Here is a 24,061-nt window from a genome sequence, read left to right on the forward strand (position 1 = left end):
AATTATGGTTTAGCCCAAAACCCAGGTTCCTGGCAACATTTTTGCCCAAAAAATTAAATGATAACTGTACCATTAAATTATGACTTGGTAAGGATAATTCATTCGTGGAATAGAACAGTATTTCTCAGTATTGTCAAATATGAGAGCCCCTTTAAGTATCAAAAATATTGAGAGCTCTCCAATTGACAATGGTCACACTTTGGGAGATATATTGATTTTTAATGGACTTTAAAAAATATGAGGAAACTACTATAAACAGTAATAGTAAGAAAAAACTGTACTTGGCAATAGTTGTAAATGCAGTGTAGTTGGCAAAACAATGCTTGGCAGTAGTTGTAAATACTTGTAAATATACTTGTAAATACATATAAAAATATCTATCTATGAAATATAGTATATATTTCAGTAAAGTTTGTATTCAAGCCTACAGACAAAGCTTGCTGTACATATGGATTAATAGACTACTTGCGATAAATTCTGCCCACCGTTTGGTATCCAGTGTTGCTGAGAACACAACTGAATTGGTTTCTAGCTTGATTTTTAATTTAGTTTTATTTATTTATTTATTTTGAGAGAGAGGCAGAGATAGAGCACAAGCGGGGAAGAGGCAGAGAGAGAGGGAGACACAGAATCTGAAGCTTGCTCCAGGGTCAGAGAGTCCAATGCAGCGCTGGAACTCACAAACTGTGAGATCATGACCTGAGTTGAAGTCAGACACTTAACTGACTGAGCCACCCAGGAGCCCCTTTGGCTTGACTTTTGAAAATAATTATTTTCATAACTTATGCAAGTTGATTAACATCTTGTGATATACTTTGCACTCTAGGTTTAATTTTCTTCGTTACCAAATTAATGGTCTGGATTACATGATTTTAAGAATCTCTTCTAGCATCTCCTTTTGATATATTAATCCATTTTATGAATTTTTTTAAATGTTGAGACTTTTCTTGTTATTATGGTAGTGTTAAGACATGTAAATTGAAGATTTGGATATTGACTCACATTGTTGGATTGATTTCTTCCTAGAATAAAACATTTTGTTTCATTTATTTGTGTATTTTAAGTGGAAAGATTATTTGACCTGAGGTATTAAGAGCATTGCTTTAATACACATTTTAATCACGTAATTTTTTTTAAAGAATAGCATTATTTTTTACAAAATGTTTCCAAAAACATAAAAATCACCAGTAGCATGATACAAGGCACTTCCTTTTCACTGCCAGTCTTCATTCTTTTGCCTGAAATCTACCACATCCTTCAATTCTACCAAAAACATCTCTTTTCAGAGCTCAGTCATGGCCTCTTTAGCAGGAAATTTAAAAAGTTACAGTAATTCTCATCTTCTCTTTTGCACTTCAGAAATATCAGACATGGAATGGATTTTACTTCAAATGATTAAAAATTTACTGTTTGATCTTGGTTCCAGATGGACTGAGTTCCTGACAACAGAAAATAGAGCTCTTTAATTTCTTATTGCATTTCAATACTGATTTTTTGAAAATTTATTTAAAACATACATTTATCAGTGTCAGCCGTGTCTTTCACACAGTGCTAAATTTTAGGAAAATATCATTGCAGTTAAAGTTCAAGGATACTTGAATTCCATAAAGAAATAACAACTACTATCAGTGATAATAATAATATTGGATTGCACAATGAAATGAGTACTGGAATGGAAGTCTGGGAGCCTGAATTATATTTCCAATTGATAGTGCTATCTTTGGTAGGTCATTTAGTGTTTTCAGAAGTGTCTGATCCATTATATGCAGGGGTTGGAGACTGGGCCACGTAGTTTCTAGATGCGGTCCTACAATCGAAAGAAAGAAAGGAAGGAAGAGAGGAAGGAAATGATTAGGGTTGATAAAAATCATTTTTCATGGAGATATGTATTAAGATTAGATGTTCCAGCAGAATCCACTTTTTCTTTCTTCTACTTCTCCTTCCATGCCTGCCAAGCCAAATCATCCCTCTTGTTTGTTTCTTTTGAACAAAGAACATAAGGAGCAAATTTTATCAGTGTTTGAGAAATGTACTTCCTTAGGTTCTGCCCTTTTCTCCTTTGCTCTCCCTTAGCTCTTCTTTAGTTTGTTGGTTTATTTCAATCCCCCAGCCAGTTTCCCTTCCTTATATCTTCGAACATAAATAGAAAGAGAAGTTCTAAACACATATTCTTGTGTTCTCTCTTCTCTCAACATAAAAGATCTGAAGGAGCAGGCTGTGGTTGGTGGATGATGAGTGGTTATGTTCATCAGCATGCACACTCGTGTCCCTTTTCAGCTCTTTGCACAGTGAATGCTGCTCATCACAAGGGCATTGAGTGAGCTCATGAAAGCCGATGGAAGCAGGCAACATCAATCCTCTGGCTTCCAGCTCCCTCCTCTGTTGCAATGAGCCACATTTTCTTGCTGCACTTGAGAGAATCAGTATTTATTGGCTAAAATTGCTCTTTGCTTCAGAGCTCACAAAAGTGCCTTAGGAAAAAAAAAAGCAGTTTGATTGTTTTTCCCTTTTATGCAGCTTTTGGACTAGTCTGACATGATATGTTTTTCTTTATCATAAAAATCTTTACAATTTTTTTTTGAGGAGAGTCAGTTAAAAATATGTATTATCTTTGTAGGTACGAGAAAGTTACATGTTACTTTAAAAATAAAGAAACAAACAGAAAACAGAGCCTTCATAAATGCATTCATTAACACTAGCAGCTTCCAACCCTTAGACTCTGCCCATTAGTGAGGGGCACTGCATCAATTTGAAATACCCCAAACAAGAGAAGAGGCCCTTGTGACCTGATTAAGCATTGCAGGTGAGAGAGTAGAGACACAGCAATTCAATTTTGATTGGAGGGGACACTTTCCATCTGAAAAAGTCAAATATTTTAAAACATCTGAAACTTCCTCCTGGCACAAAGAGGCATAGGGAAAGATGCTGACTCATTTTCGCGAATGATGATAATGAAGCTGCATTAGTCAGCCTGTTGTGTGATATTAATTCATACTAAAAAAAAAAAAAAAAGGAAGAAAAGAGAGAATAGATAAAGAGAGGAGGGAAAGCAAACCTGGAAGTGAAGGAAGGCTAGAAGCCTGAGCCAGAGTAACTCACAAGCGTGCAGCACAGCCAGTGTGTATGCTATTTCCAGATTTCTCATGCAAAACACAAGTTATGAAAATAGGATTTTATTCACCAGGATGAATATGCAGATTGTCAGAAAAGCAATAACTGCATTGAAAGCCATTGTTGTGGATGAAAGCTTCTAATCCAGTTCTCATATTTTTTCACTGGGATTCGTTGACATCTAAATGAAAACCTATTCAATGGAAACTGTTAACATTTATGTATCCTGAAAAGCAAAAACATGGGCATCATAATCTTGGTTTCTGAAGTACTTTCTTTTCCTACAGTGTCATAAGTCCAAAATAAATACACAGAGAAGATCAGTACCAAAAACATAATAGGTGTAGACATCTTTGACCTGTTTCTTGAATGAATTGAACTTAGTTCATTTGTATTATTTATTCATCCATGTGTGCCATCAATAGTCATTAATCTTAACTTTATGCAAATTGTTTTAGTGTTGAACAGTTGTACAGTACTGGACAAGGCATGTCCCTATCCTTTCTGAGCTTACATTCTATTGGGGGCAGACAAAAAATACATAGTAAACAAATAAATAAAATTGGTACATTAAATGGTGAGTGGTCAGTGCAGGAAAACACCCTAGGTACTTTAAACAGAAGAGGTTTAAAACAGAAATTCATGTAAGTGAAATACAAAATAGGTTGACAGGCTGATGAAAATCAGAGGCTTGCTACTGGTGTTCTTATGTTCCACAGCACTCCAGTGTTGCTCAACTGCACTCCAGAAGCTGGTTTTGCACCACTATTGCCCCTGACATTCATAAAACCAGAGAGTATGCACTGAAACCCAAAGTTCAGTCTTTTCAGTACTGTCTTGGCATTCTCATCTCTACAAACTTGCTTATCAGCAAAAGCAGCAGAAAATAGCAGGTACCTCATTTCTGTTTCCCAGATATCAAAAGATACTTAGTTTCATCTAGAATCCTAGTACAAAGGAGTCTAGGAAGTATAGATTTTAGCTTGCCAGTCTTTGTAGAATAGGAAGGCAACCTAAAGGGAAGGCCGATTGGAGGATGAGTACACCATTACACAGAACTCCTTGCATTGCAGATGGAGATAAATGGTATGAGGAAGTAACTTAAGTGATGTGAAAGAGAATAAAATGTCAGTGTTAGATTACTATGAAAGGCTGGTCAGAGAGATTTCTTCAAGAAACTGATATTTAGTCAGAAGGCTGAAGAATGGTGCTAACGTCAGTCATTTGAAGAGCTGGTGAAAGAACTGTGAAATAATGAACAAGTGAGGAGGGAGACATGATGTTGGGAAGGGCATACCTGAGGAAGAGAAGGACACCAAGTGTGGCTCACATGCAACAAAGTAGGAGATTGAGGCATGAAAGTATCAAATGAGGAGGGAAGGGCAGATAGAAGTAAAACCATGCTGGACCTTACAAGCCATAAAAGAGTAATGAACAACTATTGAAAAAATTGCATGCAGGATAAGAAAATGATCTGGCTTACTTTCCAAATATACAACTGACTATAAGTGCTGTTTAGACCATGAAATTGAGATGTTGTAATAAGAGAGGCTGGAAAACAAGTTAGGGGCTCATGTAATAGTCTACTCTGACTTAGACTGACAGATATTGTAGGTCAGCTAGAGGAAAACAATGGTATTCAAGGCATAGCACAAGGTGGGACTGACAGAAAATGATGAGGTACTCCATGGGGTGAAGCAGAAATCTTGGAAAGAGAGGATCAAAGAATGGCAGCAAAAATACACTCCCCCTTCCAGTCCATTCCACATTGTTGCTTCTGACCTTTTTGCTTTTTTTTTTTTTTTTTTTTTTCAAGAGGTACTTACCTCTTGAGCCTGAAAGCTGACATCTCTCCTTTCATTCTGACTTTGGCTCTCATTTAAGACTGCACTTATACTTACCTTTTGGATTGAGACTGCTTCTATTGCATTCTGATAACAACCTAGTTCAGTCCAGTCTTATCCTTCCACCATGTTAACCTGTGGGAGCAGCCATTTTACCCAAAAGATTTTCATTTGAAAGCTGATGACTTTGGGGGGCAATGGTAATGGCATATTTAAAAAAAAATACCAAAAACTTGTCTTAGTTTCCTAATTCTTAAAGAGCATAGATTTCAAAAATAAATAAAATCATTCCTAAAACTTTTGTTTAGTATATGTTTTGTTCTATTAGATACTTGACCAATGAATGCATCGCCTTATGGTGACTTGATACAGAAGTAGGTGACCCAAGGACTTTTGTCCTCCTGTCCACAGACTGACAACAAAAATGTTTACATCCACTGTTTCAAATATCACTGCTCAATTCGATGGAGGGAAAGGACATGCGTATAGTTTGAAAAGAGCAGAATTTGACGAAATTTCATTGGTTACTCAGTCAGTTATAGTTTGCTGGCCAGGCTATGGCAAAAAACAACTTGAAAAAACATTGACAGGAAAGACAAGAGGCTCCAGGTCACTGAAAATGCTCTTATATGACAGAATAAATCACAGGCACAAGAAAATGCCGCAGAAATAAAGGTGATAGCAAAGTTGAGAAAAACAGATGTTATAGTGACCTCAGTTCATCGGAATCAAATAACTAATTTGCTTACCATCGTCTAGTACTTTGAAATGGTCCCTGAGGAAGCCAGGAGTGGCAGTGAATATGTAAACCAGGTACTTCCAGACTTTAGTGAGGTACAGTTTGGGAGAACACAAGCAGTCCCCGCTGGAATGCAAAGACAATGCTGCAATAACATTATCATAATGTATGGTCCCAGCTGACAGTATTCCTAGGCAGCTAACTAAAATATGGGGAAATAACCACATTCATTTTCTCTCCATTTCACTGCCTGATTGAAACACATAGCCATCGATAACTCAGCTGACAGGCTGGAGGGACCTTCCAGCACAGTGGGACAGGACTGAAACATTGTCAGTAATGCATGCTGTTAGGAGTCAGAAGCTTAGGTTCTAAACTAACTCTTTCAGAAGGTCTTGACCCTCACATACACACCTGTAGAAATTTCAAGCAGCTAATCATAGTCTTAAGGCCTAAAAATCACATTAAATTACTTGCCGAAGACTGAAAATCAAACGTTTGGGCTTGTGTGACCTTCGTCCTACTCCTTCTAACTTCTGAGTCTCAATTTCCTGTTTTGTAAAAATTATCCATCTATCTACCTACCTACCCACGTAATCTAATTCAATGAAGAAAAGATTAAATTACATATTTCTTTCTGCATTATGGGCATTCAATAAATTTTAGTTCTTTTCTGTCTTGAGAGCAAGTACAAATTGGAGTCAAGGAGCGTGAATTTTAGATTTAAAACCACCACCTCACTAGGGGTCAGAATATAGGCAAACTATTGAAAGTATTTATCTTCAGTCTCTTGAGAAATTATTACAACTTCTGAGCTATTATGATGAAGAGATATTTTTAAAAATTTTTTAATGTTTATTTATTTTTGAGAGAGAGAGAGAGAGATTGAGAGAATGAGAATGAGCCCGGAGGGGGAGTGAGAGAGAGGGAGACACACAATCTGAAGCAGGCTCCAGACTCTGAGCTTTCAGCACAGAGCCTGACACGGAGCTTGAATTCATGAACCATGAGATCATGACCTGAGCCAAAGTCAGACACCTAACCGACTGAGCCACCCAGGCACACCATGATAGAGATATTTTAAGAATTAGATAAGCTGATCTATGTCAGAAACTTAGCATCATACCTGATTAAACAATCAATAAATTGCTGTTAGAGGAATGAATGAATGAATGATATTACTCTCAACTGGAATTGAAATACTAGCTATTTAGATCACTTTGATCAATTCACTCCAATAAATGTATATGGTCACCTCTGAGCCTGAATTTCTTCATCTGTAAAATGGAGGATTTAGATGAGACTAGCACTTCTGAAATAGTCATATTTAAAAGAACCATCCATAGACTTTGATAAAAATTAAGATTCCTGGGCCCCATGTGAACAAACCTTTATTAAGAAAATCTATGGTGAGGCCCAGAAATCATACTTTAAAAAACATCATAGTTACTTATGGTATAAGTGGACCAAAACCATTTTCTTTTAAATAAAAATCTGGTCTAGGTATCTCCTGACTCTAAAAATCCCTCATTTATTTTCATCCGCATAAGCTATTTCAAGAAAGTCTGCTATAATTAGAGAATATTTCTTCATTCCTAAAGGCACCCCACTATCATACACATATATACGTATGTATGCATGTATCTTTCTATGCACACACACACACTCAGTTGAACACTGCCATAGAAATTCCTCTCTGTGATCTCCTGTGTTACCAACTGAAATAGATTTTGAAAGATGGGAGAAAAACTACGAGGTAGGGTGCCATGTTATAAAATTCCTAGAGGTACCATTCACATTGGTCTGCTAGGTTAGCCAGTTTAGATAAGAAACCTCTGATTCAAAGTGTCTAAATTATTTTCTCAATCACAGTGCAGAACTGAGACTAAACCAAAAATCTCAAGACTACTAGCTTCATTATATTTATCTACCTTCCAGAATACAAATTCTCTAAATCTCTAAGAAGTTTGTGAGCAACCAGATGCTTGGAGAGCATGTATCCTCATCTTTGTGTCTCCAGAACCAGTCCAGGTTTGTGGTTGGAGTGAAGGAATATAACTTTAGGATTATTTCTCATTCCTTCTAAATGTCTTCAAATTTATTCCATAGAATGGCAGATACCTGGTAATCTTAAATTAAAGACAAGCCCAGAGATAGCAGGGAGTAAACACCAATCACTTCACAAACAGAGCATAAAGAATTCCATCACTCTAACAGAGAACTGCTTCCCTCCTGTACATTTTTCTATGAAGGCATTTTGTGAATAAATCTTGCCCCTTGGAGGAACGTGTTCCATTAGCTGGTGAGGTTGAGGAATGAGAGGAATTGGTGCTGTGTGAAGAGATGCTCAGTTCACACAGTCTAGAGACTGGAACCTTCTCAGTCTTTCTTAATGGTGACTACTGGGAAAAATGCCTTCCCTTTATAGGGAAAGAGTACATTCTATTTCCTCTCTGGTTTTGACTCTAGATAATAATAGGGAGAAATAGAAAAACTAGACATTGAAATATGTTCAAGTAGTGTATGAAAAGACATGTCGGTTTCTCTGGTCCAGTTCTTGGGGTAAATCCAGGATAATCTCCAGCCTTCACAGCTATTGGAAGGAAAGTTTTAACCTGCAGTCAGTAACAATGGATGAATAAACACAAACTCAGACATGCAAGTACGCATCTTTAGAATATAAATGTGTAATGTTCATGAGAATGTGCCTCTCAAATCTCCAACTGCAGAAAGTGTAACTGTCCAAGTGCTCCAGTGGCCTAAAAGCTGTTGCAGGTTTTTTTGCAGAGGCCACTTTCCCACAGCTGTTCTCAGCCAATGACTGATGGTGGTAGAGATGCTCATGCAGCCTCTTCCTGGAGAAGGTGATCTTCTTTCATGGGCAACTTTGGCTCAAGGATTCACTGGTGGCCTTGCCAAATTTCCTTAGAACTGCACTGCTTCCATCCAAACTTCCTTCCTTCTTTTTCTCTTTCTCTTTCATTCTGGGTTAGCCTTGTAAGATGGTCTTAAGGGTCTCTCAACTTCTCCTGACTCCCACCCCCATTTTATCTCTCAGAGTTCTTCCATAAGTTTCTTGATATTTAATTTTTCTACCTTGGTTTCTGCTTATCAGAGAACCTGTACTAACATAAAATGTTTCTGTATATTTTTAAAGTAAATCTCTCAGTGATTTATTAATTAGATTTGTACAATTTAAATAACCAGAATAAAAGTGAGATTTTAGTGGGGGAAAGGTGAAAGTTTGATTTTTGTTCTAAGCATAAGATCTACCTACTCTGTGCCAATAATACTTAAAGTTACCTGTATCTAGCCCAGCTTATCAGAAGGGTACTGTAGAATTAGGAGGTAACAATCAAGTTAGAAATAAGGATCACTTTTGTTTACTTTGATCTCAGTACATGTAATTCTCTCCAGTTACCCTAAGGAAAAGTATCAAATAGATTTATTTCAATGGTGTCCCCATTTGATGATACAATTTGTCTAATGTGTTGTTGTAGTGAGTAAAAGACAAATTGGTAAGCATCTTTTGATTGATTAGTGATGTTTACAAGACTGTTCTGAAGGGAGACCACAGTGGTATTAGAAAGCCGATTGAGCATTTGAGTGTTTGGGGTCTTGAGTTCTGAATGAATACCATCTCTCTAATTCTTTTAAAACATTTGAATAAAATACAAATATCTTTTGGAATAAAATATTAAACAGGACCCTTGAAAGCAAAATAATTATGGTTAAGAATGGGACCCATCTTCTGTAGAGCCCTGAAAGCTCCTGATACACTTCCTCACCAGTCTAGGGCCCCCAGAGAGAACTCAAAACCAACACATGAATTAGAATTTATCACTCTCTGATACCAAATTAATTCCCCAATCTTTATAAAGAGCAAATTCATGTATATAACATGACAATTATGAAAGAGAATCTGCTGAAGGTCTTTTTTTTTAATTTTTAAAAACATTTTTATTTATTTTTGAGAGACAGAGACAGAGCATGAGTGGGGGAGGAACAAAGAGAGAGGGAGACACAGAATCTGGAGCAAGCTCCAGGCTCTGAGCTGTCGACACAGACTCAACTCATGAACTGGGAGATCGTGACCTGAGCTGAAGTCAGACGCCTAACCGACTGAGCCACCCAGGTGCCCCTGTTGAATGTCTTTTTATCATAAAATCTACATTCTGAACTTTTCCTAACTTCATCTTTCCTCATGATGAAAAGTGTATCTAGCTTGCAGAGAATATCTGTATGTAGAAAACTACTCAATACTTCTGCATGTCTGACACTACAGTGGTACTCAACTGTGGAGCCACTATGAAAACAACTGTGATGCTTGACTTTGAAGCATAGATGACCCATCCATCCCCAAACCCACTGAGTCAGAATATCCAAAGGTTGAGACCAGAGATTCTGTATCAAAATGAAGCAAAATGAAATCCCACAGGTGATTCTGATGTACAGCCAAATTTGAGAACAGTGTTATCATTAGAGGTATCAGATGGATCTAAATTATCTGGGTTCAGTGCTACTCTCAATTTATAATTAAAATATCTAATAAGTATTAGAATATTTGATAAAAATATTTTTGTTGAAATATTTTATTACTGTAATGGATTCCTGAAGCCAGTTCACCTATAGTTTTTCTCATAGGGAAAATAAAAATGCTCATTTCCTATATGATTTTTATGAGATCTAGTTCTTTGGAATAGAAAACTTAAATATTCATGAAGCCGGTTTTTTAAAAGCATTAGTCACCAGTTTAATATAATACATGCTATGTGCACACTGTGTGTCTCCTACCCAAGGTCAGTGCTCCACCTGAGCACTTTATCCTTCTCCTCCTTGAATACTCAGTGACATCATTCAAGCAATGCTCACGTCTCTATCCTGTATTATCATTGTTACTCTTTTTTAAATTCCAGTATAATTAACATACAGTGTTATATTAATTTCAGGTGTATACTATAGTGATTCGGTAATACTATACATTATCCTGTGCTCATCGTGATAAGTGTACTCTTAATCCCCTTCACCTATTTTACTTATCTCCCCACCCACCTAACTCTGGTAACATCCAGTTTTTTGTCTATATTTGAGAGTTGTTTTTTTTTTCTGTTTGTTTCTCTCTTTATTATTTGTTCATTTTGTTTCTCAAATTCCATATATGAGTGAAATCATGTAGTATTTGTCTTTCTCTGACATTTCATTGAGCATCGTATCCTCTAGATCCATCCATGTTGCAAATGGCAAGATTCCATCCTTTTTTATGGCTGAGTAATATTCATTTTATATATACACCACCTCTTTTTTGTGCATTCATCTATAGGTTGGTTTCATAATTTGACTGTTATAAATAATGCTGCAGTAAACAGGGGTGCATGTATCTTTTCAAATTAGTGTTTTAATATTCTTTGGGTAAATACCCAGTAGTGGAATTACTTGATCATATGGTAATTCTATTTTGAATTTTTTGAGGAGACTCCATACTGTCTTCCACAGTGGCTGCACCAGTTTGTATTCCCACCAACAATGCATAAGAGTTCCTTTTTCTCCACATCTTTGCCAACACCTGTTGTTTCTTATGTTGTTGATGTTAGCCCTCCTGACAGGTATGAGCTGATATCTCATTGTATTTAGATTTCCCTGATGATTAGTGATGTTGAGCATGTTTTCATCTGTTAGGCATCTGTATATTTTGTTTGGAAGAATTTCTGTTCATGTCTTCTCATTTTTAAATTGGATTATGTTTTTTTGTATGGTGTACAAGTTCTTTATATAGTTTGAATACTAACCCCTCATAGGATGTATCATTTGCAAAATTTCTATTCATAGGTTATCTTTTTGTTTTATTGATTGTTTTCTTGGCTGTTCAGGTTTTTATTTTGATGTATCCCCAAGAGTTTATTTTTTCTTTTGTTTCTCTTGTCTCAGGAGACATATCTAGAAAAATGTTGCTACCATTGATACTGGACAAACTATTGCCTATGCTTCTTGGAATTTTATGGTTTCAGGTACCACATTTAGGTCCATTTTGGGTTTACTTTTGTGTGTGGTGTAAGAAAGTGGTTGAATTTCATTCTTTTGAATGTAGCTTTGTGATTTTCCAACAACATTTGCTAAGGAGACAGTCTTTTTTCCATTGCATATTCTTGCCTCCTTTGTTGTAGTATTAATTGACAGTATAATCATGGGTTTATTTCTGGGCTTTCTATTCTGTTCTATTGATTTCTGTATTTGTTTTTGTACCAATATTACACAGTCTTGATTATTACAACTTTGTAGTATGTCTTGAAATCAGGGATTGTGATACCTCTAGTTTTGTTATTCTTTTTCAAGATTGCTTTGGCTATTCAGTGTCTTTGTGGTTCCACACAAACTTTAGGATTGTTTGTTCTAGTTCTGTGAAAATTGCTGCTGATATTTTGATAGTAATTGCATTAAATTTGTGGATTGCTTTGGTTAGTGTGGACGTTTTAACAATATTTGTTTTTCCAATCCATGAGCATAGAATATCTTTCTTTTTGTGTCATCTTCAATTTTTTTCATCAATGTTTTATAGTCAGACTTTAGGTCTTTCATCTCCTTGGTTAAGTTTATTCCTAGGTATTTTATTCTTTTTGGTGCATTTGTAAATGGGATTGTTTTCTTAATTTCTCTGTCTGCTACTTCATCGTTAGTGTATAGAAATGAAATGGATTTTTGTATATTGATTTTGTATTCTGCAATCTTACTGAATTCACTTATCACTTCTAGCTGTTTTCAGTAGAATCTTTAGTTTCCTATATATAGTATCATGTCATCTGCAAATAGTGAAAATTTTACTTCCTCCTTACCAATTTAGATGCTGTTTACTTCCTTTTTTTTGTTTGTTTGATTGATGTGACTAGGACTTCCAGTACTATGTTAAATAAAAGTGGTGAGCATGGACATCCTTGTGTTGTTCCTGATCTTAGGAGAAAAGCTGTCAGTTTTTCACCATTAAATATGTTGTTATCTCTGTCTTTTTCATCTATGGACTTTATTATGTTCAGGTATGTTTCCTCTAAGCCTACTTTATTGAGGATTATCATAAATAGATGTTGCACTTCGCCAAATACTTTTTACATATCTGTTGAAATGATCATGTAGATTTTATCTTTCTCTTAATGTGATGTATCAGGTTGATTAATTTGCAAATTTGAAACACACTTTCATTCTAGGAATAAATCCCACTTGATTGTGATGAATGACATTTTTAATGTATTATTGGATCCAGTTGGCTAATACTTTTTTGAGAATTTTTGCATTTGTCTTGATCAGAGATATTGGCTTATAGTTCTCTCTCTCTCTCTCTCTCTCTCATGGTGTCTTTATATGATTTCGGTATTAGGTTAATGCTGATCTCATAGAATGAATTTGGAAGGTTTCCTTCCTCTTCTATTTTTTTGGAATAGTTTGAAAAGAATAGGTATTAACTCTTCTTTAAATGTTTGGTAGAATTTGGCTATGAAGTTTTCTGGTCCTGGACTTTTGTTTGGGAGTTTTTTGATTACTGATTCAATTTCATTGCTAGTCTGTTCAAATTTTCTATTTCTTCCTGATTTGCTTTTGGTAGGTTATATGTTTTTAGGAATTTATCCACTTATTATAGGTTGTCCAAATTGTTAGCACTTAATTTTTCATAATTAAATTATGAAATCCTTTCTATTTCCTTCATATAATCTTTCATATTTCTGTGGTATGGGTTATTATTTTTCCTTTCATTTCTGATTTTATTTCTCTCTCTCTCTCTCTGTTTTGTTTTTTTGATGTGCCTGGCTAAAGGCTTCTCCATTTTGTTGATATTTTCAGAGAACCAGCTTCTGGGTTCATGGATCTGTTCTATTGTTTGTTTGTGTTTTTTGTTTTTGTTTTTGTGTTTTCTTTTTTGGGTTTCTTTTTGGTTTTATTTTATTTATTTTTGCTTTAATCTTTATTATTTCCTTCTTTCTACTAGTTTTTGGTTTTGTTCGTCTAGCTCCTTTAGGTGTAAAGCTAGGTTGTTTATTTGAGATTTTTCTTGCTTCTTGGGTAAGTCGGTTTGGTATAAATGTTCCTCTTAGAACTACTTGTGTTGCATCCCCCAAATTTTGAATCATTATATTTCCTTTTTTATTTATTTCCATGTATTTTTAAATTTCTTCTTTGATTTCCTGGTTGACAATTCGTTGTTTGGTAGCATGTTATTTAACCTTCATGTATTTGTGCTCTTTCCAGATTCTTTCTTGTGGTTCATTCTAGTTTCATAATATTGTGGTCAGAAAAGATGCATGATATGACTTCAGTCTTTCTGAATTTGTTAAAACTTGTTTTGTGGCCTAATATGTGATCTAGTCTGGAGAATGTTTCATGTGTACTTGAAAGGAATGTGTATTCTGCTCTTTTAGAATGGACCGTTCTGAATGTATCTGTTAGATCTCTCTGGTCCAATGCATCATTTGAAACCCTCTTTCCTTTTTGATTTTTCTGTTTGGATGATCTATCTGTTGATATAACTGGGAATTTAAAGTTTCCTACTATTATTGTATTACCAGAAGGTATTTCCTTTATGTTTGTTATTAGCTGCTTTTTGTATTTGGGTTTTTCCAAGTTGGGTGCACAAATGTTTACAATTGTTATATCTTCTTGTTGGATTGTCCCCTTTATGATTATATATGTTCTTTTTTGTTTCTTGTTACAGTCTTTGTTTTAAAATCTATTTTGTCCAACATAAGTAGTGCTATCCCAGCTTTCTTTTCACTTCCATTTGTATGATAAATGCTTTCTCATCCCTTCACTTTCAGTTCCCATGTTTATTTAGGTCTGAAGTGAATCTGTTGTAGGCAGCATATAGATGGATCTTGCTTTTTAATCCATTCTATAACCCTGTGTATTTTGATTAGAGTGTTGAGTCCATTTACATTTAAAGTAATTATTGATAGGTATGTACTTACTCCCATTTTGTTACTTGTTTTATGGTTGTTTTTGTAATTCTTCTCTGTTCCTTTCTTCTCTTGCTTTCTTCTTTCATGGCTTGCTGGCTTTCTTTAGTGATATACTTGGATTCCTTTCTCTTTACTTTTTTAAATGTCTATTACTGATTTTTGATTTGTGGTTACCGCTAGGTTTTATATAATATCTTATGCATAAGGCAGTCTATACTAATTTGGTGGTCACTTGAGTTTGAACTCGTTTCAAAAGCACTAAAATTTTTCCTCTCTCCACCCACATATCAGGTATATGGTTTCACACTTTACATCCTTTTATTTTGTGAATCCCTTGACTGGTTTTTATAGATATACTGAATTTTACTGCTTTGTTGCTTCCTACTTGTCTTACTCCTGCTTGTGGTCTTACTTTCCACTCTGAGTCTCCTTTAACATACATATCTTGTAGGGCTGGTTTAGTGGTCATGAATTCCTTTTTTTGTTTGTTTATCCAGGAATCTCGTTATCTCTCCTGCTGGATAGAGTCTTTCTGGTTGTAGTTTGGGTTGTTTGTTTGTTTGTTTGTTTGTTTTTTTCTTTCAACACTTTGAATATACTATGCCACTTCCTTTTGGCCTATAAACTTTCTGCTGAAGAATCAGCTGATATCCTTATGGGATATGGGAAATGGGATCAACCTCCTTGGGTTGATTTGTTAAGGGATCTCTGTGCCTCCTGGATATGAATTTGTTTCCTCAGATTTTGGAATTTTTCTTTTTTCTCTTTCTACACTCTTTTCTCTTTCTGAGATCCCTGTAATGCAAATGTTATTATACTTGATGGTGTTGCTGATTACCCTTAATCTAGTTTTATATTTTATTCTTTATTTCTTTCTCCTGTTCAGCTTGATTGCTTTCCATTATTCTGTCCTCCAGGTCACTGGTCTGTTCTTCCACTTCCTCTAGGTTATTTTTTTTTTCTGTAATGTACTTTTAATTTATTGAGTTCTTCATCTTTAATTTATGTTTTCTACCTCTTTTTCAAGTGTCTCCCTGAGATCCTTCCCTCTTTTCTCAAGTCCAGTGAGCATCTTTATGACAATTATTTTACATTTTCTATCAGACATATCACTTATCTCCATTTTTTTAGCTCTCTTGCTTTGATTTTGTCCTGTTATTTCATTTGGAATTTAATGTTCTAACTCTTCATTTAACCAACTCTCTGTGTCTATTTCTTTGTATTAGGAACCTCAGCTACATTGTGAAAGTAGTGGCCTTATGAAGAAGAGGTCCTGTAGTGCCCTGCAGTGCAGTGTATTCTGTTCCCCAGAGCCTATTTCAGGGTGTCTCCTATTAGTGCTGCATGCAACTTACAAATATGGTTGAGCCATATTTGCCTCAGTCCAGTCATCTGCAACAGTTCTCTTTGCCTATTGTGGGCAGGGTTTGGTCCGTGTGTTGTTAATGGAACAGTTGGGTCACTTTGGGCTTGAGCTGAGTAAGAGAAGGTGTTTGCCAGAGCTGTGGTAGCACCAAACTGCAGGGCACTTTCTTTTGTTGTCTTCCTAGAAGCTTTCGCTGGTGGGTGGAGCCTGCAGACCAGATGTCTGCTGGTGTGTGTGGTTTTCTTTCCCTCTCCCTTGGGCGGGAGTCACTGTGCAATAGTGCTGGCCCCTCTCCAGGCTACTTGCACACTGCCATGCTTGTGGAATGTACTCTTGCTGAGGAAGTGTTGGATGGGTGGGGTCATCAGGAGGATATGGGTATGGGTGTGCTGTTATCAAGATGTGGACAGATGTGCTGTGAGAGGGGACCTGTACCCTCTTTGGAAAACTCCTGGAGAATCTATTTGGAGGAGGTGAGTCTAATGAGCAATCCCTTATCCATTACTTAATTTTTGTTCAGAGCACTTTTCATTTCTGACATTACCCATTCAAATATAAGCTCTGAATAATCCACGTATAATTGTCTGTTTTGTTTATTGTTGTATCCCCAGAACCTAGAAAGTTGTATAGTTGACAGTCAATAAATACTTGTTGAACAAATAAATATTGTAATACAATATAATGTTTAAATTGAATGATAGAGTAAGTTTGTTTGATATGAATTTATGTATCTACCTATGATGGTGATTTTTAGTCTGATAGTAAAATGTACTAGTTGACTTTCTAATCCATTATTGCAATATGTACACATATATTTTGAAAACAAATATTCTAAAAGTTATCAAAGCCTTGATTTCTTTTGACCAAGAAGTAACACACTTTGAAACTTTAAACAACATTAAAGGAAAGTAAGAACTTTTGTTCTAAAGGGAGATTGGGATAAAAGGTTGAAAATAATGTTTCTGTAACAAATCAGATTTTTTTCAGCTTTTTAAAAAGTGGATTAGTGGGCGCCTGGGTGGCGCAGTCGGTTAAGCGTCCGACTTCAGCCAGGTCACGATCTCACGGTCCCTGAGTTCGAGCCCCGCGTCAGGCTCTGGGCTGATGGCTCGGAGCCTGGAGCCTGTTTCCGATTCTGTGTCTCCCTCTCTCTCTGCCCCTCCCCCATTCATGCTCTGTCTCTCTCTGTCCCAAAAATAAATAAACGTTGAAAAAAAAATTTAAAAAAAAAAGTGGATTAGTAATTTCCCTTGACTTGTAGGTCCAATATGAGAAATCTTTTTTCTTTTAAAACAATAGCAAAATGTTGAAAAGAAAAAGGAAAACAGAATGAAAGGAGTGTTTCTGGCATGTATGAGTTTGTGATATTATGTAGTTTATGTAGTTTAACTTTAAACTGCTATTTCTTACCTAATGCATAAAGAGAGGTTATACAGTTAAACAATTACCATTGTTCTTTGAATTACCCACTTCCCCTATACCACATGTGGTATCCTACATAATCATGTCACTCCTCTGTCTACAGTAATTAAAAAAAAAATCTAGAAGTAAATTATGATGTTCAAATAGAGAATTTCTGGGGCGCCTGGGTGGCTCAATAAGTTAAGCGTCTGGCTCTTGATTTTGACTCATGTCATGATCTCACAGTTCGTGGGATCGAGCTCTGCACTGACAGTGCAGAGCCTGCTTGGGATTCTCTCTCTCCCTCTCTCTCTGCCCCTCCCCTGATCATTCTCTTTCTCTCAAAAATAAATAAATAAACTTTTAAAAAACAAAAATATATGGAGTTTTTATAAGTAACATATTTTAAAAATCGGGGGAAATTTTATAAATTGCATTAGTAGCTTAAATATGTATTTTACCTTATTATACTAGATATAAGTATTTATTATCCTAAAGATCAATGGCTTTATTAAAAGATCAAATAACAATTGAAACTCAAAACAATTTAGTTTTAAGTGACCAAGCTTTTTATTAATGTAGAAGAATCAGGGAGTAATGAAAAAAGAAAGGTGAGAGAGACAGAGGGAGAGAGAGTGATAGAGAGAAACAGATCTACCATATAACATTATCATTAGAATAAAATGATATAACATTTGAAAATAATTGTGTGGAATTGGTGGAAGTACTACCACCACCACCATGTTGTGAATGTTTGATAGGAGAAATAACAAAAGAAAGAAAGAAAATAAAAGAAAGAAACCTAGTAGTGAAACAGTAGTAGTTCCTTATTTCCACCAACCAAAAAGATTCTGCAATACAATGAAAACTTTCAAGTCTCATCCTAATTATTAAATCATTAGAATAATTCAAAATCATATCAAACACCCTCACTTGAGCATCTCATAACCCTTTACTTTCAAACGTTGGTATTACATTTGAAATTTGCCAATTATAATTCAAATAAAAATAATGTATATAAATATTTTAATAAAATATGATTCTCACCATCAAATAGAATAAAATCCATTGACTTGGGTGTTGAGTAAATTAATTAAAAGTGAGATAATGGAGAGGGGCACCTGGGTGGCTCAGTTGGTTAAAAGTGAGATAATGGAATCTCCATATTTAAAGACAATCAACAAGATAGAAAAACAGGCAAAAGCTATCTGACCTATTATAAACTCCTATTACTGCCATGTGTTAAATGGAAGTTAAATTAAAAAATAATCCTTACTTAGAAAGGGTATTAAAAATTGTTAATAAATAAAGCTGGTAGTAGGACAGGAGCACACTACCCAAGTGAATGGTGCTTTGTTTAAAACCCAATATCCAGGGCTATCTTTGTTAATTATTTTTGAATCTCAACCTGACCTGAAATAGCAATAACAGGATCTTAGGGGAGTCAACTCAGTTGGCTAACAGTGTGAGAATAAGATATAAAACCACTCACCATGATGGAAAAGGTAATCATACTTGTGAAGAAGCTAATTCCCCTAAGATAGTAATGAAAATAAAGCTTTGGAAATTAGATGACTTTCAAATATAGAAACAGTGAAATATATATGGTTGATGGAAAATTCAAATTTATTTGTTAAATATCCCAAGAATCATTGTACTTTTATTTATGGAATACCACATTTTGAAATACAGTAGAGAATTCTCTGCCAAGGGTGAAACTAGCAAATGTCCTTTGTCTATATTATCTGGAGAAAAATTTTAAAGTATTGACCGTTCCAAACCAATATATTCATACAAGAATTTTAAAATATTATGGCTTAAATTTTTTTTAACGTTTATTTATTTTTGAGACAGAGAGAGACAGAGCATGAACGGGGGAGGGTCAGAGAGAGAGGGAGACACAGAATCTGAAACAGGCTCCAGGCTCTGAGTGGTCAGCATAGAGCCCGACGCGGGGCTCGAACTCACTGACCGTGAGATTATGACCTGAGCCGAAGTCGGATGCTTAACCGACTGAGCCACCCAGGCACCCCTAAAATATTATGTCTTAATTATACATTAACAAATAAAATAGGCAAAGCTGTTCATTAACATCAAATTTTTTTTTTTCAACGTTTTTTATTTATTTTTGGGACAGAGAGAGACAGAGCATGAACGGGGGAGGGGCAGAGAGAGAGGGAGACACAGAATCGGAAACAGGCTCCAGGCTCTGAGCCATCAGCCCAGAACCCGACGCGGGGCTCGAACCCACGGACCGCGAGATCGTGACCTGGCTGAAGTCGGACGCTTAACTGACTGCGCCACCCAGGCGCCCCAACATCAAATTTTTATATTAACTTTTCTATAGTATTTTGAGAAACGTATTTAAAACTATAGGTTTTAATTTATCTTAATCATTAAATTACATTCTCATAAATACTTTACTTTCTCTGTAGAAACCTTCAGTAAGTGTTTACACCATTGTGCTGAGCACTGCAGTGGTATAGATGTCTGGAAGAATTGTCTGTCATCAGGAGCATTCTGTCCAGTGAGAAAACAGCAATATGACCCAGGAAATAAAAACAAACCATGAAGGACAGTGGGTTAATAAACAACAAATTAGTAAATTAAATTCAGCTCCAACAAGCACACCAAGCCCAATACAAGGAACCAGGGGTAATGAGATAAGTATCTTGCAGAAAATGACTTTTCTCCAAGAGTTTACTGGCTACTAGGATAGATTAATATCCAGATCAGTCCAGTGTAAGGCAGTAATTTAACAGACAGAGGTGAGCACAATATAATAAATCCTCTATTTACAAGATACTTTCTGAGGATTTATGAAGATATTCCTCCAACTTGCACACTACATTTGTGACCATCTGAAAATGACAGCTCCTGAATTAGCAGAGTACGGTGTTACGAACTCTGACCTTCGTAGGAGAACATGTGATTTCTGTTAATTGGAATGCTTCCAGCTAGAATTTATGATGTTGGGCAACCCCCATCATGTCTTCACAGATAAGAGAAAAGGTTTTACTAGATTGGGGTTCTAAATCTGGGACCCACTGACTTACACACAGACCTCTGAATAGAATTCACAGGGCCTGTAAATTGGAATAGGGAAAAATCTCATTTACTAGCTTCTAATGGGAATCTAGTATGTCCCTCCATTATAAATGTAGACAGATAATATTGGAAGTATTTATGGCATCTCTGAATGTGGTACCATGAGAAATCACAATCCTATATATTTTCATATCACATTATAGATATTGCAGACTTCTGAAAATATTGATAAAATTTTCACACTTATATATGTTAATATCTAAGCACTATATTAACATATCACAAATTAGATGTTCAGAAATATTTGTAATTGTACTATAATAGTGTTGGTTTCTTTATAATACCATGTATTACATTTTATACGTGTAAGAACATTATTTGAAAAATGGCCCATAGAGTTGTAAGGTTTGCCAGACTTTCCCAAAGGGATACAAGACAAAAGAAAAAAAAAAGTTGGAAAGTCCTGCACTATATTATCTCTAGGGTCTTGTACAGATATAATATTTTAAGCATCTAAGTATTACCTAGATCTCTCATAGTTTGTTTTTTTTTATACTAATCATGCAATGATTTCTAAAAACTTTAAGGCAAAAAGATTAATAAAGAAAAATATATCAAGAGTTTTCCAGAACCTTTAACACATTCTAAGGGCTTGAAACATTTGAATATGGAAATTGAAAACAGCAGCAAGAAGGACCAGTAAGAAGCAATGTACTCACACTTTGCAGAGGCCCTTTGTTGTTTTGTCATATACTTCTGGTGCTGGTTTAGACACTAGTTTGTCTTTAATCTTTTTTTCATTTTCTGTCTCTGAGTCCTGACTTCACCACTGTTCCTGTGAGCGCCCACCCAATTTCATCTGCTGAATTACTTCTGCTTGACACTAGATCCCAAGCAGCCTGACAATAAACTTTAGAAAATACTAATAAAATATTCTAAAGAATTAGAAAGTTAGAAAGCTTTTAGTTTATGAGGAATTTAGTGGAGTTTCTAAGGAGAGATATCATTTGGAGAATTAGAAGATACAGTGCTGGGTATCCCTGTTGAGAGGAACAGAGCTAAAGGATTATGCATGTGTTGATGAAGGTGATGACAAAGGCCTATCCAGAGAATATTCTACATGTGTATTTTGCATGCATATGTGCATGTTGAGGAACAGTGGAAAATAAGTCAAGGACAGCATGTAAGCTCATGCTTAAGTGAATGGAAAGTCAAGAATACCAGGAATTTGGAAAAGATACATTAAGAAATGAGATAAAAATACTACTGTGAAGGGTTACATGAGAAATGGGAGAGAATGAATGTATTTACCCGGTTAACATCATTATTACTACTTTTAGTCTGTGTTTTGTATTAGACTGTGCTTTAATGCTATCTTCTTTTAAAATCTAAAAATTTAGAACACTTACTTTTTTCTGCATGCTTTGGGCCTACTTTTCTGATAATTTTATGGTTTTCATTCTGATCCTCAGAAAGCATAGTGCTGTCCATGGTTCTGATCCATATACTTGCTGCCTTTTCTTCATTTACTAAGAGTCAAAGAAATGAAAGGTGGGATGTAGGATAAGATCAGCTTACATCCACAATACACCTTGAGAAAATATTCTGTGTTCTCCAAAAATCCTTTGGGGCTTTATTTCCATCTTCCCTAGTCTGCTTGAGCCCACTCTGCTCTTTTCTTCATTCATATTGTTTATTATTCATCAATAGACTAGATAAATAATTTGGTTGGAGGCTCATCAGAAGCTTATGAGCTTTAAGAGAGTAAATTCTTTAGAGGTTTTCTGATAAAAGTAAATAAACAAGTACAGTTCTGAATGACCCCAGCAGCTTACATGACAGTATCTATTTTAGTTGTATGAAATGCTACTGAAATAGAAAAAAATGATGTTATTCCTAAAGTGTAAAGTTTGTAATATAAAGATAAGTAAGTCTGAAAATATACCTATTGTACAATTACTGAGCAATTTCATTACAAGATAAAAATTCATTGATAGTTTTGGTATCTCATAACTTAAATGTTATGCGTCAAATGTGTCAAAACACATTTAGCCCACAACATGATTTTAGGACAGTACAAAGGGATTGTAAGTCCACCTTCCACAATTTATAAGTTTATAAAAGAGTTACTTTCAGAGCTTTCATTGACTCAAAAGAACTACTTTGATTTTCAAAACACCAACAAAGGGACTTCAAGAATTGCTCATGTTTACAGAGGAAAACTTTGTATAGAGATCTTTAGATTGGCTTTTAAAAATAAAAATATGGACATGCTACAGAGTCAATGGCATATCAAAAGGAAACTGGCTATTCCATGATTTATATAGGCTTTTCCGAATAACCTGCTACCTAAAGCCTCAAGAATGTGCATGATATAGTGAAGTTTCTAAACTCAGGGAACGTGAAAGAAATAACAAGCAAAGAATAGAAAGGAAATGGTTTGTGTCTGAGTTCACGTTGCTGTGTACAGTTGTTACTGGTGAAAATAAACAAAATATGGCCAGAAGGAATTGTGTTTTCTGTAGCTAGTTTGCTTCTGTGTACCAGGAAAAACTCACTGAATTGATTAATGAAGAGACATGACAAAATGATCCCAGGGTGATATGTATTCAGGAATAAATATTTATACTGATAGAGTTATTAGAGTTATTTAGTCTAGATTCTTGAATTCTAGAAGTCTTAGAAATTATTTCAGTTTTAACTAATAGGTTCATATTTTTGGAATGGTGTTTCTTTTTTTTTTGTTTGTTTCTAGAATGTTGTTGTCATAGGCAAAATTTATAGTAATTTACTTTTGCTCTTTTGGAAGGCTATGACAGATTTTCTTTTTTTACCATGTTGTTAGAATAATAGAAACTTTTTTCTTTTTGGGAAAATGGATACTATAAAGAAAATTTACTGCCTAGCCTGCTTAATGCTTTAAATTGTTTCAAGTTCTCTTGAAATTATCTTGGTTGGCCCATTCAGATATATATAAAATTTTATATTTATAAAATATATATATCTTTAATTGTTTAAAATGTTTTAGGATAACTATTTGATTACAAATTTATTAGCTGATGACCTCTTAAAATATAGAATTGAAACTGGTAAAATGTATTTGTTGCATGTTTTTTAGACTGGACTAAATTAGTACATTATTATTGAAATGATAACATAATGACAATATCAGGGGTCATTTAGGAAAAAAACAGTCAACCATATTCAGAAATATCACTAATGATTGAATTACCTATTAAATTATTATAATATTTTCACTTCTTGTTCTGTAGTTCTTTGCACAGTTTATTTTCATCATGCAGGCACCAGGGTAAAAGTTTCAATCTTTATAGAGTTTATCTCTATGCTATCTAAAGAAATAATCTGCTCTTGTCACATATACCCTCTCGCTACCATACTTCCTCATATTTCTTCTATTTTGTTTTCTGTATAACACCTTTAATAAATGTAAAATTATTATTATAGTTTTCTGGTCAATGTTATCTCTATGTGAATGGGAATCTTATTTATATGTTTCCAAATATAGCTATGGAAATAATGCCTATTCTGTAGTAAGCAATAAAAAAATAAATTATTGAATGAATGATCAGGAAAGCTAGTATGTAAATTAAGGCCT

The sequence above is a fragment of the Lynx rufus genome, unplaced genomic scaffold, assembly GCF_022079265.1.
Source record: "Lynx rufus isolate CCGP_SWC_20201006 ecotype Redwood Valley unplaced genomic scaffold, mLynRuf1.p SCAF_8, whole genome shotgun sequence".
In the NCBI taxonomy this organism is placed as follows: domain Eukaryota; kingdom Metazoa; phylum Chordata; class Mammalia; order Carnivora; family Felidae; genus Lynx; species Lynx rufus.